The 13,134-nt window shown below is 38.8% G+C and overlaps 1 protein-coding gene across 2 annotated transcripts in view; it reads left to right on the top strand.

The window, feature by feature from the left end:
- LOC311089514 (uncharacterized protein) overlaps positions 1-5,433 on the top strand; it is a 35,082-nt gene extending 29,649 nt beyond the window's left edge. For both annotated transcript variants that reach the window (XM_084124239.1, XM_084124240.1), the window contains one exon: positions 3,541-5,433. The gene's annotated coding sequence lies outside the window, so the exon portion shown is untranslated. The remainder of the gene's footprint in view (positions 1-3,540) is intronic.
- Positions 5,434-13,134: the final 7,701 nt, after the last annotated feature.

Here is a 13,134-nt window from a genome sequence, read left to right on the forward strand (position 1 = left end):
TCTGTGGTCTGAGAGTGGAAGGTCACTGATTTCAATATCAGCCAGCGATAGACCACATGACAGTATTAGATCTAGTGTATGACCGTGACAGTGTGTGGGACCATTTACCCATTGAACAATGTTTACAGAGAATATTACATTTAAAAAGTCTTTAGCTAAAGCAGAAGCAGGGCAGCATCCATGAATGTTAAAATCACCAATAATTAAAATATGGTCATATCTCGTCAAAGCATCCCCCAGGAGATCAGAAAAGTCATTGATAAAGTTACTAGATGAAGGTGGACGATAGATTAGCAGGAGTAGAATAGGATAGAGGGAATTTAAATGAATTTCCTGGACTTCAAAGCTCGTAAAAGTGGCCGTTGCCAATAAACGACACTGAACATTGTTTTTAAAAATAATCATGAATCCCCCTCCCCTGCCGGTTAACTGGGGAGTGTTAAAGTCATACTCCGGGGGAACCAGTTGGGAAAAAGGACTGATATCACCTGCTTTTATCCACGATTCCGTGGCGAAGAAATAGTCCAGATTGTTAGAAGAGATGAGGTCGCTGCAGATGAAGGTTTTGTTTACTACAGATCGAACGTTGGCGAGGGCCATCCTAAGTTGGCATGGTATGATAAATATCTAAAAGTTGTTATCGATCATAAGTGTTACGTCTTCCCCTTAATCTAGGGTCAATAGGGAACGACGAACAATAAAAGTGGAGAGACTGAGGATCTCCAGCTCTCCAGACCCAGATTCACAGCAAAATAAACAAACCAGTTTGAATTTCAAAATGGCGTGTCTGCCTTTTATTTGTTCAAATCTCAGCAGGGGTTATTAAATAAAGTAATAATATAAAATAAAGAAACACATTACAAATAAATCCAAACAAAGAAATTACCTCGGGAGGAGGGCCCAAAAAGAAAACAAAAATACCTCTACCTAATAAGGGGATAATATTAACTTACCTATACAAAACAGAAGACAAAACAAAACAACATATAACTTCCCTCACTCCCTAACTAATCAATAAACAGGACAAAAGCTTATGGATATCCTCCACCCTACATTACCCATAAACGCTCAACTGATCATAAATAACATAAGTCCAAGAAGCATGTTATCACACCCATTGTGACCACACATCAAAGAGCGCAACCCACTCGACTGGGCATGGAGAGCGGAACAACCTCAAACGCCGCGACGTCTCTCTCCTTTCCTCAGCACTCTCTCGCCTGCTTTGTATTAGACTCCTCAGGACACGCACCAATCAGTGCGCGGGCAGCGCTCACAGGTAACGAGCACAGGTGGTAGCCCTTAATCCTATTAATCAGAGACTCATAAGAAGAGAGAAAGAGAGAGAGAAAAAACATATGCACATAACACTCTTGACATATAATAGTCACACAATGAATACGTCCTTGGACGTAACATAAGCGATCAACGAGTGACAACGTAGAAGCAGCAAAGTAAAAAAAAACATACCAAGTAACGCAATGGGTAGACGGCAAGCCGCACACACCGGCGCCATCTTCAACCTTCATGATTTATATATTTATATAATGGTAATGTTGTTAACAGTATCACCATTTGACCATGTGCTGTTCTTGTGGCGCTGAATAATGAAATGCGATGAACCAAGAGGAAGATGATGAAGAAAGATAAGAAGAAGGGAGGCGAGGCGTTTTCCTGACAGTCGTAGCTAAGGTGTGCATTTTAAGTATGTTTTTTTTTTTTTTTATATTTATAAGTAGTCGTGTTCATTGTTTGCAATTCATGTGGAACTAAGTAAGTGCATCTTGACGTTTTGGTTACAAATCAGCTGTGAATGCCATCTCTCTTTCTCTATCTCTCTTTCTTTTTTCTTGTTTATCTCTTTCCTTATTGTATTTCTTTGTGCTTTTACTTTATCATTTAATTATTTCTTTTTAAAAAACATCTACAAATGGCATCAGTCATTAAAACAATTTAACGAATGTCTGGAAGCGGCAAACACCATGGCTGATGAGTTGGAAACCCAAAAAGTAAAGTTTTTCATCATGGCATTTACCTAAATTGAAAAGAAAATGTCTCCTCACATGCCTCCCCCAAATATATCATTTAGTGTTTAGTTTTAGACTAAAAAGAAAAGAAAGAAAGGGAACTGAAGTCTCCAATGTTTAGAGGCCAGCACAGGAACATCCTAGCACAACGTGTTTGGAAGAATCGATCTGGTCAGTAAAATATAGTGATGCTGTTGTTCACAAGTGATGATGCTTTTGGTCAGCAGTAATGTTTTCTATATCATGTTGTGTTTGCAGTTAAAGCTGCTGCACTAGGGCTCTCAGAAGTTGAGGAGGTGCAAATTAATGACATCCCGCAAGAGCTCCCAAGACTTGGTCAGCTTATTGAATTGAAAGCCTAAATAATGTCAGCCTTTATATTTAAATGTAAAATGTCACATATAGGCAATACTGTCAAAAGTACGTAATGGACATTTCCATCATGCATATGAAGTGACAAAGCCATATGAGAAATTGCAATGTAATGCACAGTGTTTGTTTTCACAATGTTTTCAAAACATGCAATGACATTAACCAGTCATAACAGAGGCCGTTTTACTGTCAAGCCTTAAGGGACACACCACTAACACCAGTCATTTCAGACAGGGTTCAGAATGAAGGATGAAAATAATCATTATTGCTAATATAGCGTATAACTGTTGAGCTGAGTGAACCTGAAGGTAGTGATGGTGAGATGAAGCTTCATGAAGCTTTAAAGCTTTCCAGCCTGATGTGTGTAAAAGTGGTTGATTTCTCCAGGTTTGGAATGCACACAGCGACACCTGCTGGTCAATGCTGATATCATGCAGAACAAATCCTCAGAAGTCTGACAGCACCAAAATATTTGTTAGATGGGTTATGATATATTAACATATACACGCATATACACATGAATAAATAAATAAATGAGTTCTTGGAAGTTTTGTTGTTTCATAATCTTGTAAGTGGGCAGTGCTTTTGTTGAACAGAGGGGAATGATGAAAATGATGAAAGTTATTTATACTGGATAAAAGAGGGTGAAAGTGATTAATATGGACTGGACAGTGTAATGGCCGCCCAACAATACAATTTAAATAAACAAAAAACTTTCTGAGACAAATTCAAGCCCGGCCGCCCATGTGATAAGGCGTAGTCCTAACCGCTAGACTACAGTGATGCTTCGAGATACAGCCGCCCTCAGTCTTATGTTGATTCTCAGTCACAAAGCCTCCAGAAACATATACATCTATACAAACAATCAATCAGTAATATTCGGGCGCCAGACAGGTATATTCCTGCCAAACAAATATATTTTATCATCCCGGATAGCTAAATAAAAGCCACCCGTCACACACTACAAAAAGAGAATAAAGGAAAACAAAACCATTCAAAACCTATTCATCATTTTTTAATGATGAATAGGTTTTGAATCACTAAGAAACACAGGTAACACTATTTGCACCACAGGGTTGCAGTTCTGTCCTACCCAATCAGAAAACTCCTTTTCTCACAACTCCTTTTCCTCTGTTTCCAGGTACGAAACGATGGGATGGCTCGCCAGTCCAAACCCGGGATAAGAGTCCACAGCCAGGACAGGATTCAGGATCACAGCAGCAATTTTTCAGACACTCACAAAAGAGAAAAATAAAACACAAGAAAAAAACCTGGCCTTGCATACCCCCCGGACCCCCCTAGGGAGAGCCCCCCCCCACATAATAAATCCCAATTTAACCCCTGCTAGTCACCATGTGCTTGATTAACACACTAGAGTCTGTGTACAGAGCTAGCAAAGCTAGCAGCGCATGGCACACACCTCACAACAGAAAAAATATAATTTTTCAAACATTTAAACATAACTATATGCACTCACAGATTGTATTAGAAAACACAAAAAATGTTTATATCACTCATCACTTTTTTCACAATTTTTCACATTAAGAGTCCAAAAACAGTATCCACATTACCTAAATACATCTCTTATAAAGAAATTGGTACTCACCAAGGAGAAATATAAATCTGAGACAAAAAAAGTATTTTCTCAAAGAAATAGATTTAGTTCAGATCCTATCACGGCAGTGTCTTTTCTTCTCGTCGTGTTCAGATTCACATCGCACTCTTCTCAAAGCGTGGGCTTTTTAAATAATTAATACCTCATAAATCTACTTCTCAACTTGTTAATAATCTATTGCTGGATTATTAAACAGTTTGTTCTCCCTCAAATCACTCAATCGCATCTGCTCTCACTCTCGTGTCGTTCGCAATCTCTCTACATTTCTGCTTGTGCGCGATCTTCTGGAACTCTCCAACAGGGGGCGGGGCTAACCTTTCACCTCACCAATCAGGAATCAGTTCAGGAACCTTTTCTTTCTTTTGGGATTATTTATAATAAAATAAAATAAAAATTACTTAATGTTCTTTTCTTACTATTAGTTTTATAGCGATATAAATAAAATAATACTAATTATTAATATTAGTGACCCGAGTTAATGACCTGGGTTACATAAATCAACTATTTAAATGTACATTCATACATCTTATTATTCAGACATATAGTAATAGTTATTTAGTGTGTCAATAATGAATGGTTAATTCAGGTGGTTATAAAGCATTTAGTTGTGGTCAGTTCACTTTTTTTTGTGAGCTCATCTAAAGTGAGGCCTAGTTATGCCTTGTAAAGCTTTTACAAAGGAGATTTTACAGTTATCTTCTAAACAGAAAAAGGAAACAAACACAACACAGTGATACAGAACATAGACATATTTAAGATGTATGAATGTACATTTAAATAGTTTATTAATCATTTACTTACACTTTCTAAGTGATCTTATGAACCACTGACAACAACTCCTAAATAACCGGTTAGTAAATAATGCAATACTTCATTTAGATATGATGAATTGATCATTAAAAAGTATGAAAATACAATTATTAAACACATTATAGATATGCTTATGCTTCAAAAATAAAGCATTTATAGCTGTATTTATAAACTGCTTATTAATGTCTATCCATGCTTTATAAATGATGAATTAACTGTTTACTAATGTTTAACTAATGATTAATAGCGTGCAGTTATTATAAAGTTTTAGAAAATTAGCGATCGTTTCGCTAGATCAGACCCTATTCCTCAGCTGGGATCGTGCAGAGCCCTTTGAAACTGCATAAAATCCTGAAATGTTTTCCTCAAAAAACTTAATATCTTTTCCACTGAAGAAAGAAAGACATGAACATCTTGGATGGCATTGGGGTGAGTAAATTATCAGGAAATGTTCATTTTGATGTGAACTAATCCTTTAAGTAATGGGGGAATGTAGTGTTTGTGTATTAGTCAGCAGATGGCGCTGTAGTCTACATGTTGTCACCTATAAAAGGTGTAGAGTAAGAGTTGAAGTGTCTTGTACATGCTGACCATTATGTAACATCTGGCACTGATGGATTGCTTTAGGATTTTAATAAATCATTAAGAATTGACCATTTTCTTGGCCTCATGCTTACCAGGATTTAAACATTACAACATCAGCAATTGCTGGTATACTGGAAATCTCTGAACACATCTAGTGTGTGTAATCAGAAATGTCCTGTATCTGATCATCTCTGTGCATCTCAAGTGTATGGACGTGTACGGGGTTTTCACACACATTAAGTTTCACTGAAATTTCCAATATCCTAAAAGTCCCAAAGCAAGAGTATAGAGTTAGGATTGTTGCATTATTCCAAATAAATAGATTGAGAATCACACACACACAAAAAAAAGATCAAATTCACAAATAAATAGATTGAGATTCACAAACAAATGTAAAGAGATTCACAAAAATGTATTAAACTCACAAGTAAATAAAATGAAATTTACAAATGAGTAAAAAAATGAAACAAATGTGTTTTGTCACAAACACAACTCTGCCTGGCATTTATTTGTGAACCGCTATCTGTGCATCTGTAAATCGCTGCACGCATCTGTGGATTATGAAACACTTCTAGCGTCAACATGCAGAAAAAGCCACAGATAAGTGGACTCCACCCACCGTTTACTCAAGCCAATCAGATAACAGCTACATTGCTCCAGAATAAGCAGAGAAAACTAAGGGGGAAAATATACTAAACAACAGCAAGGATCCTCTGGAACAGCGGGAAGAACAAAACACCACTAAAATAGACAGATTAGACTGACACGACTGACAGAACGGTCAGAGGAGAACCTTGACAGAGAGAAGTGAAGAGAGAATGATCAGTCCCAGCAGACACAGATCACACTTATCAGACATCTTCTGTGCCACAGTGAAGTGTTGCTTTACATGCGTATTGTGAACCGCACTATCTCAACACACATCTGCTCTGAACACAGTTTAAAATATTCTTTTGCACACGAGAGCATTACTGTTAGTCTCCCTTCCTTATTTTAGCAGTTTCCTGAATTATAAAACAGATTTGAAAAGTATTGTAAAGTAATTACTTGCATCAGCTTGGTAAAATAAACCTGCATTTGCACATGAGCGTCTGTAAAGCAGATATTAACTGTCTTCAGGGAGTTTCTACACATGGATTATAACGTTCTGCTTTACTCTCTCCAGCCTTGAGAAATATATCAGATCCAGACTCCTTTATCAACACTACAAATGCTCTGGAAGATCTGGGATGTATTTCTCAAGCACCACTGATTTAACTTCCGCCTCCCTGAACTTCTGGACCACTTTGCTAAAACACTTGAACGAGTCGTTTTCGACCAACTATCTACATTTCTCACACAGAACATCCTCCTGGACAACAACCAGTCTGGCTTCAGAAGCGCCACTAAACTGAGACGGCCCTGCTCTCGGTTATTGAAGCTCTGAGACTGGCAAGAGGAGCCTCCGAATCCTTAGTTCTCCTCTTGCTGGATCTGTCTGCTGCTTACAGTTAACCACCAAGAAGAGCATCTCAGGAACAGTGCTTTAAGTCTGACCTCTCAGTGGGTCCTTCAGGGTGTCGTTGTCACGGTTCATGAATCGGCTGTCTCACGCTGATGTGTCTGCGTGAGTGTAATTGTGTGGGTGTGGTTACTCGTTGTGTTGATTAGTGTCACCAGCTGTCATCAATCCCAGTTCCCTTTATATGCTCAGTAATTTCCCTCTCCTGTTGTCAGATCGTTGTGGTTGTTCCTCGGTGTGTGTCCGGTGCTCGTGCCTCGTCTGCAAAGTTCCTCGTCTGCATTTCGTCAGTTTCTTTGTGTCGTCTGGATGTTCCACGGTTCCTGGGTTTCACTCGAGCACGCTGACCACCGCACCACCACCGGATCGCCATCTCGTCCCTGCTTCGTTTGCCACCTGAGTGCTTGTCCCCGACCTGTGTCTTTACTTCTGACTTTATCCAAATAAACTGAGTTTTACTTGCATCTTGCATCCTCCAGTTATTTCCTCACAGTCGTGAGGTGTTTAAGACCCAATATCTAGCTCTCGGTTATTGAAGCGGCTTCTCAACTATAACTCGCTTCAGTGGACTTACAGATACATTACCAGCTCATGAAGGGGAATTAACATATTCATAACAAACATCTCAGGAAAGGAGACTTATTAACCCCCTGGGGTCGGCGGTATCGCCGGCGATACCAGCTCGGTTTTTTTTTTATCAGTTCAAAAGAGATTAATTTTGCTCTGTTGACTTTGATATTACAAACAAGTTTCATACATCAATCAATTCTGTTAAATGTGTATTATTTTTGTGTATACTCACAATAAAAACAAAGTGTTGTGCTTTTTGCCAAATAAAGAAAAATAAACGTGAAGCGAGTTCTGCCTTCTCTCTGTCAGTGAAGTCCATTCTGAAACGCGTCCGAAAATGAACAATAACTCAGCGAATACTCAGTCAAACAGACATACAGACACACAGGCATGAAGCTTGAATTATCTTCTTTTAAATGAAGTAATTTATATAAAAAACAAATATTCTCATCTTGTGAAATCTGTATTAAAAGAGAGCGATTCCAGTCGAGCTCATTACAGCTCATTCAAATGTAATGTGACTCCGCCCCGGAGAGCGCGCACTATTCAAACGCAAATGACTGAGGCAATCGGCGCAAACCTGTGAACGCCCCCATATCAGCTCGAGAAAACACAAGTTTATTCAGATCATTACTTGTTTACACCGTCTCGCAGCGCTGTGAGGAATAATAATAATGGAAAATGTCCCTCAGAAGTGCGGGTATATCGAGGAGCAAGGATCAGACTGAGCTGAGGAATACTGTAGTAAGTTTTTTTCCTTCTCACGTGAATCGCGTTTCTGTTTGTGAATGAATGAACGGCAGAGATGCGCGCTGTTTACCACAGCTCGCAAAAAGACCGTTTAAATTTAAATCGCGTGTGTGAATGAATGATGATGTTTTAGCAAACTGTATTGCTATACTGAGATGAGTAAAAATCGACTGAAATATGTTGAAATAAAATGTAGGCTATTTGTATAAGCAACGTATTAAACTGCAAATTAACATTTATATGCCCTAATATTTCATAAAAACAACGTTACAGTCAGGCGAAATATGAAAGACAACATTTTGTTGACTAGATTTGGGTACAGTTTTTACTGTAGAATATACTGCCACATCAAATAAGCTTTTGTTTAGCTATTTCTGCTCATATGTTTTATATATATATATATATATATATATATATATATATATATATATATATATATATATATACATATACTGTATATATTAGTGGTGGGCCGTTATCGGCGTTAACGCGAGACTCTTATCGCGCGATAAAAAAAATATCGCCGTTAATCTATTCTCCAAATTGGGTTGGGAGCTTATCACATGGGTTAATGAGCTGATGAGTTGAATCAGGTGTGTTTGATTAGGGAGACAAAGAAAACGTGCAGTGTTGGGGTGCCGGCAGGACAGGTTTGGGAACCACTGCTCTATACTACACAAGCTATGATGACGCAATCTACTCGCGGCTGCGAGGTACACCCGGCTGCAACGCATCATATTCGTCGTCATCTTAAGTAAACACGGCTGAAAGTGAAAGCTGGTGAAAAAGATCGGTGCAACATACATTATTTGGACTTGGTTTGGATTTAAGCCGTCCGACGAGCAGCAGCAAACTACATAGACAGAGTGTGTGGGGTAGCCTAACAGTTCGGTAAGTTAACACATGACTAATCCCTTCTACCACCTCAAATTCAAAACGAAACATATGATATCACTGAATATCAGCGCGCGCGTATTATTCCCAATATATCGTGGTGTAGCACATAATCTCTGTCTGCGCCGATTTTAAGAATCGTTGTTGTGTTTCTTTTTAACTGAAAAGACATCAGTTAGACAATATTCTAATTTTAAATTTGGGGTTTCATAAGCTCCAAGCCATAATAAACATTAGACCTACTTAAGTCTCTGCAGCTAGTGTACTTAAATTTTATTTATCTGCAAAATAATGTTGTATACTTACAGTTTTGCACAATATATGTTCTCAAAACTACATACACCCTGTAAAAAAAAAAAAAAAAAAAAAACATTTAGCAGATGTTTAGCAGGGTCTGTGTAACCTGTTCTGAAATGGTTTTATTATAATATATATCGTTATCGCAAGAGGCTGCAATGTATATCACAATATGGATTTTATGCCATATCGCCCATCCCTAATTGATAGCCTATAGTAGTTGATAATAACATAGGCCTACCTAATGTTGCCTACGGACGGTAACAGTACAGTAGTAACCTTTTACAGTCTATGAGTAGAACAGCTTTCTCAAGCAGTTTGTGATGGATTTTGGAAACAGGAGATGAGCCCCTGGTCTAATGCGCCACCTGGCCTGAGAAACCCGTTCTCAAAGACTTACTTTTATAGTCATTATTTGGGTAGCACACATATTCTGAATGCCTTCGGCAGAATTCAAATGAGACATTTTAATCTAGATTAATCTAGATTAAAAAAATTAATCTATGCCCACCTCTAATATATATATATATATATATATATATATATATATATATATATATATATATATAAAATACTATTTTTGTCAAAAATAAAGTCATCAACTAAGATGTTAGCTGTTCCAATGTTGGCTATATTAAAACTAATGAATACATATGATAAAATGTAGGCCTATAATCATTTTTTTACAAAGAAAGAGTACACTTGAAATATTGTTGAAATTGTAATTATTGCTGTAATTGTAACCTTTTTAATAAAATAGCAAAACATATTTACAAGATAGATGTAAGCAAAATCTTAAACGGTCAATATAAGTCTTCTTCTAAATATATCTTTTGTCCTTGCATTGTGGCTCAGTCAGTGTCACACCTGAATGAATGGCTCATTATGCAGAGTGGGTGGGACATTGTATTCTCAGGTGTAAACCACTCCTCGTTCACGCCCCCCTCGCATATTGGCTTTCCAAGCAAAACCTGTCTTACACAATTTAAATCAATGTATTGTTTTATGTGAACGATAAAGCAAGACTATTTTCACATAATTTTGAAGCCAGAACTCGAAGCGACAACATCCTTTTTTTTTTCAATAACCACTCATAAACATTATTCTCTTAAAAATACAAACATCTACATTCATGTTGCTCACATATTATGGTAGCCCTGTTTGTGCTATATAGAGTGAATTTACACCTTTGCCATTATCATGTTTATAAATAACTGAAAAAAGCACAAATGTCAAGGCATGTCAAAACATCCCAAGGGCCCCAAAAACACCTTAGACCCCAGAGGGTTAAACACAACTGCAGAGGTTTTATTAAGAAAATTATAGCAATCACTCAAAACGAAAAAAGATGCTAAAACCAGGAATGAACAGACAAGATCCAAGAATCCTCAAAACAGCTCCATCACACAGAACAGAGAGAGATTATACAGTCTGAGTCTGTCCATTACTGTATTAATATTATATTTAAAGCAGTTTACATATGAAGCGCAAGAGAATGACTTTCAACACTGTAGGCAAATATATCCATAAAACCCATATAAATGAAAATAAATCTGGCTTTTTATATGTAAAAAAACACATTTTAATCTAAACATGATTATGTCACTATAAGTGCTCAGAATTTTTTCTCTGTTTTCTGAGAAGAAGAAAATAAAACAATGAACAATCCTCTGTGAGTTTTTGCTATTGTAAATATTGCTGCAGATTGGCTCTAAACTCATCAGTATTTTATTCTAATATTGTCGGCATCTCTATTTCCTCTGGGTGCTTCGAGTCCTTCCTCCCTGCAAAATAAAAGCATTGACTGACCTCTCGTATGTGTTTTTATCATGATTGCAGATTGTTCCAGATCAGATGAGTGTGAATCATCAGATTGTGTGCGGCTCAAAACTCACCAGCTCTTCTTGCACAGATGATCTGAAGAAGAATCACAGTAGGAGCAGCAAACACTGCGATCCCAACAATAATCACAATCACTGCAGGAAACATGAGAGGAAGAAGAGAAACGTCTCGGTTACGTATGTAACCCTCGTTCCCTGAGTAGGGAACGGAGATGTTACGTCGGATGACGACGATTGGGGTTTCGCTTAGAAGCCTATCACCTTCGAGTATATAAAACGAGCCAATGGCAATGAAATGCCATGGGTCTGCGGAATTTGCATAGCGTATCTCCGCCCGCCGCAGGGGGTATATAAGGAAGTACGCCGGCAACATGCAGATATGTCTTCGCTGAGGAGTCGAAACTGGACCCAGGCGTTTTTCAGCGATACAGCGGAAGTGGCAGGAAGACGTAACGTCTCCGTTCCCTACTCAGGGAACGAGGGTTACATACGTAACCGAGACGTTCCCTTTCGTGGTCACTCCGAGTTACGTCGGATGACGACGATTGGGGTTCCAGTCTAATCACGCCACCTCGGCTGTCATCCAAGTTCAAGTTCAAGTTCACGTTTATTGTCATTGTCATTCACAAGGAACAGCAACGAAATTATGTTGGAGCATACAACATCAGTACATGGTATATTTAAAGTGCACTAACACCAGTGCAAAAATACCCCCTGTGTAAACATGCACATCAAAGTATATGGTTGTTAAGACACAGAACCAGTGACATTCACTCTTAGTAGCAGCAAAAGGCTAACAAAACAACTTAATAGGCATTCAAAACAGAGAGTATGGTCAGAGTTGGATATAGATGTAGTTAATGCAACAATGCAAAGTCCAGTTCACAGTTATTACAGAAAAGGGTATGGTTTACTGTCCATGGGAGGGGGGAGGAGAGGGGGGGGAAAGGGCATCATTAAGCAGCCTCACTGCATATGGGTACAGGCTGTTAGCCAGTCTGGCTTTACTGGCACCAATGGACCTGTACCTTTTCCCTGAGGGCAGCAGGTGGAACAGGTGATGGGCCGGGTGATGCCGGTCCCGCAGGGTATTGTGCACTCTCTTCAGGCAGCGGGTATCATAGATGGTGCTAATCTCTGGTAGAGTGGTCCCAATGATTTTACCCGCTGTTTTTACCACTCGTTGGAGTGCCTGCTGATGGGCTTTAGTGCAGCTGGAGTACCACACTAAGAAACCATATGTCAAAACACTGCTGATGGCACAGTTGTAAAAGTTGACCATCAGCTGTATTGGAATCCTGACACTCCTCAATTGCCTCAGATAGTAGAGGCGTTGCTGGGCCTTCCCTATCACTGAGGTGATGTTGGTTCCCCAGGACAGGTCCTCTGTCACAGATACTCCCAAGAATTTGAAATGTGACACCCTCTCTACCACCTCGTTTCCAATAGAGAGAGGAGAATGATTGTGTCTGCTTTTGCGGAAGTCCACAATGATCTCCTTGGTCTTTTTTATGTTCAAGAACAAGTTATTAATGACACACCATGATGCTAGATGTTGCACTTCAGTCCGGTAATCCGCCTCATTGTTGTTGTTTATGAGTCCGAGCACTGTTGTGTCGTCGGCAAATTTAACAATGAGATTGGAACAAAGAGAAGCAGAGCAGTCATGTGTGAAGAGAGTGTAGAGCAAGGGGCTTAGCACACACCCTTGGGGAGCCCCGGTGTTGATTGAAAGGGTGGAGGACAAGTGCTTGCCTACTCTAACACTCTGTGTTCGATTTGTCAAAAAGTCCACAATCCAATTGCACAGCGAGTTGTTAAAGTCAAGGTGGTGCATTTTGGCTCGGAGTTTAAACGGCCGGATTGTATTAA

Source organism: Abramis brama (assembly GCF_963993115.1).
Source record: "Abramis brama genome assembly, chromosome: 1".
NCBI lineage: Eukaryota > Metazoa > Chordata > Actinopteri > Cypriniformes > Leuciscidae > Abramis > Abramis brama.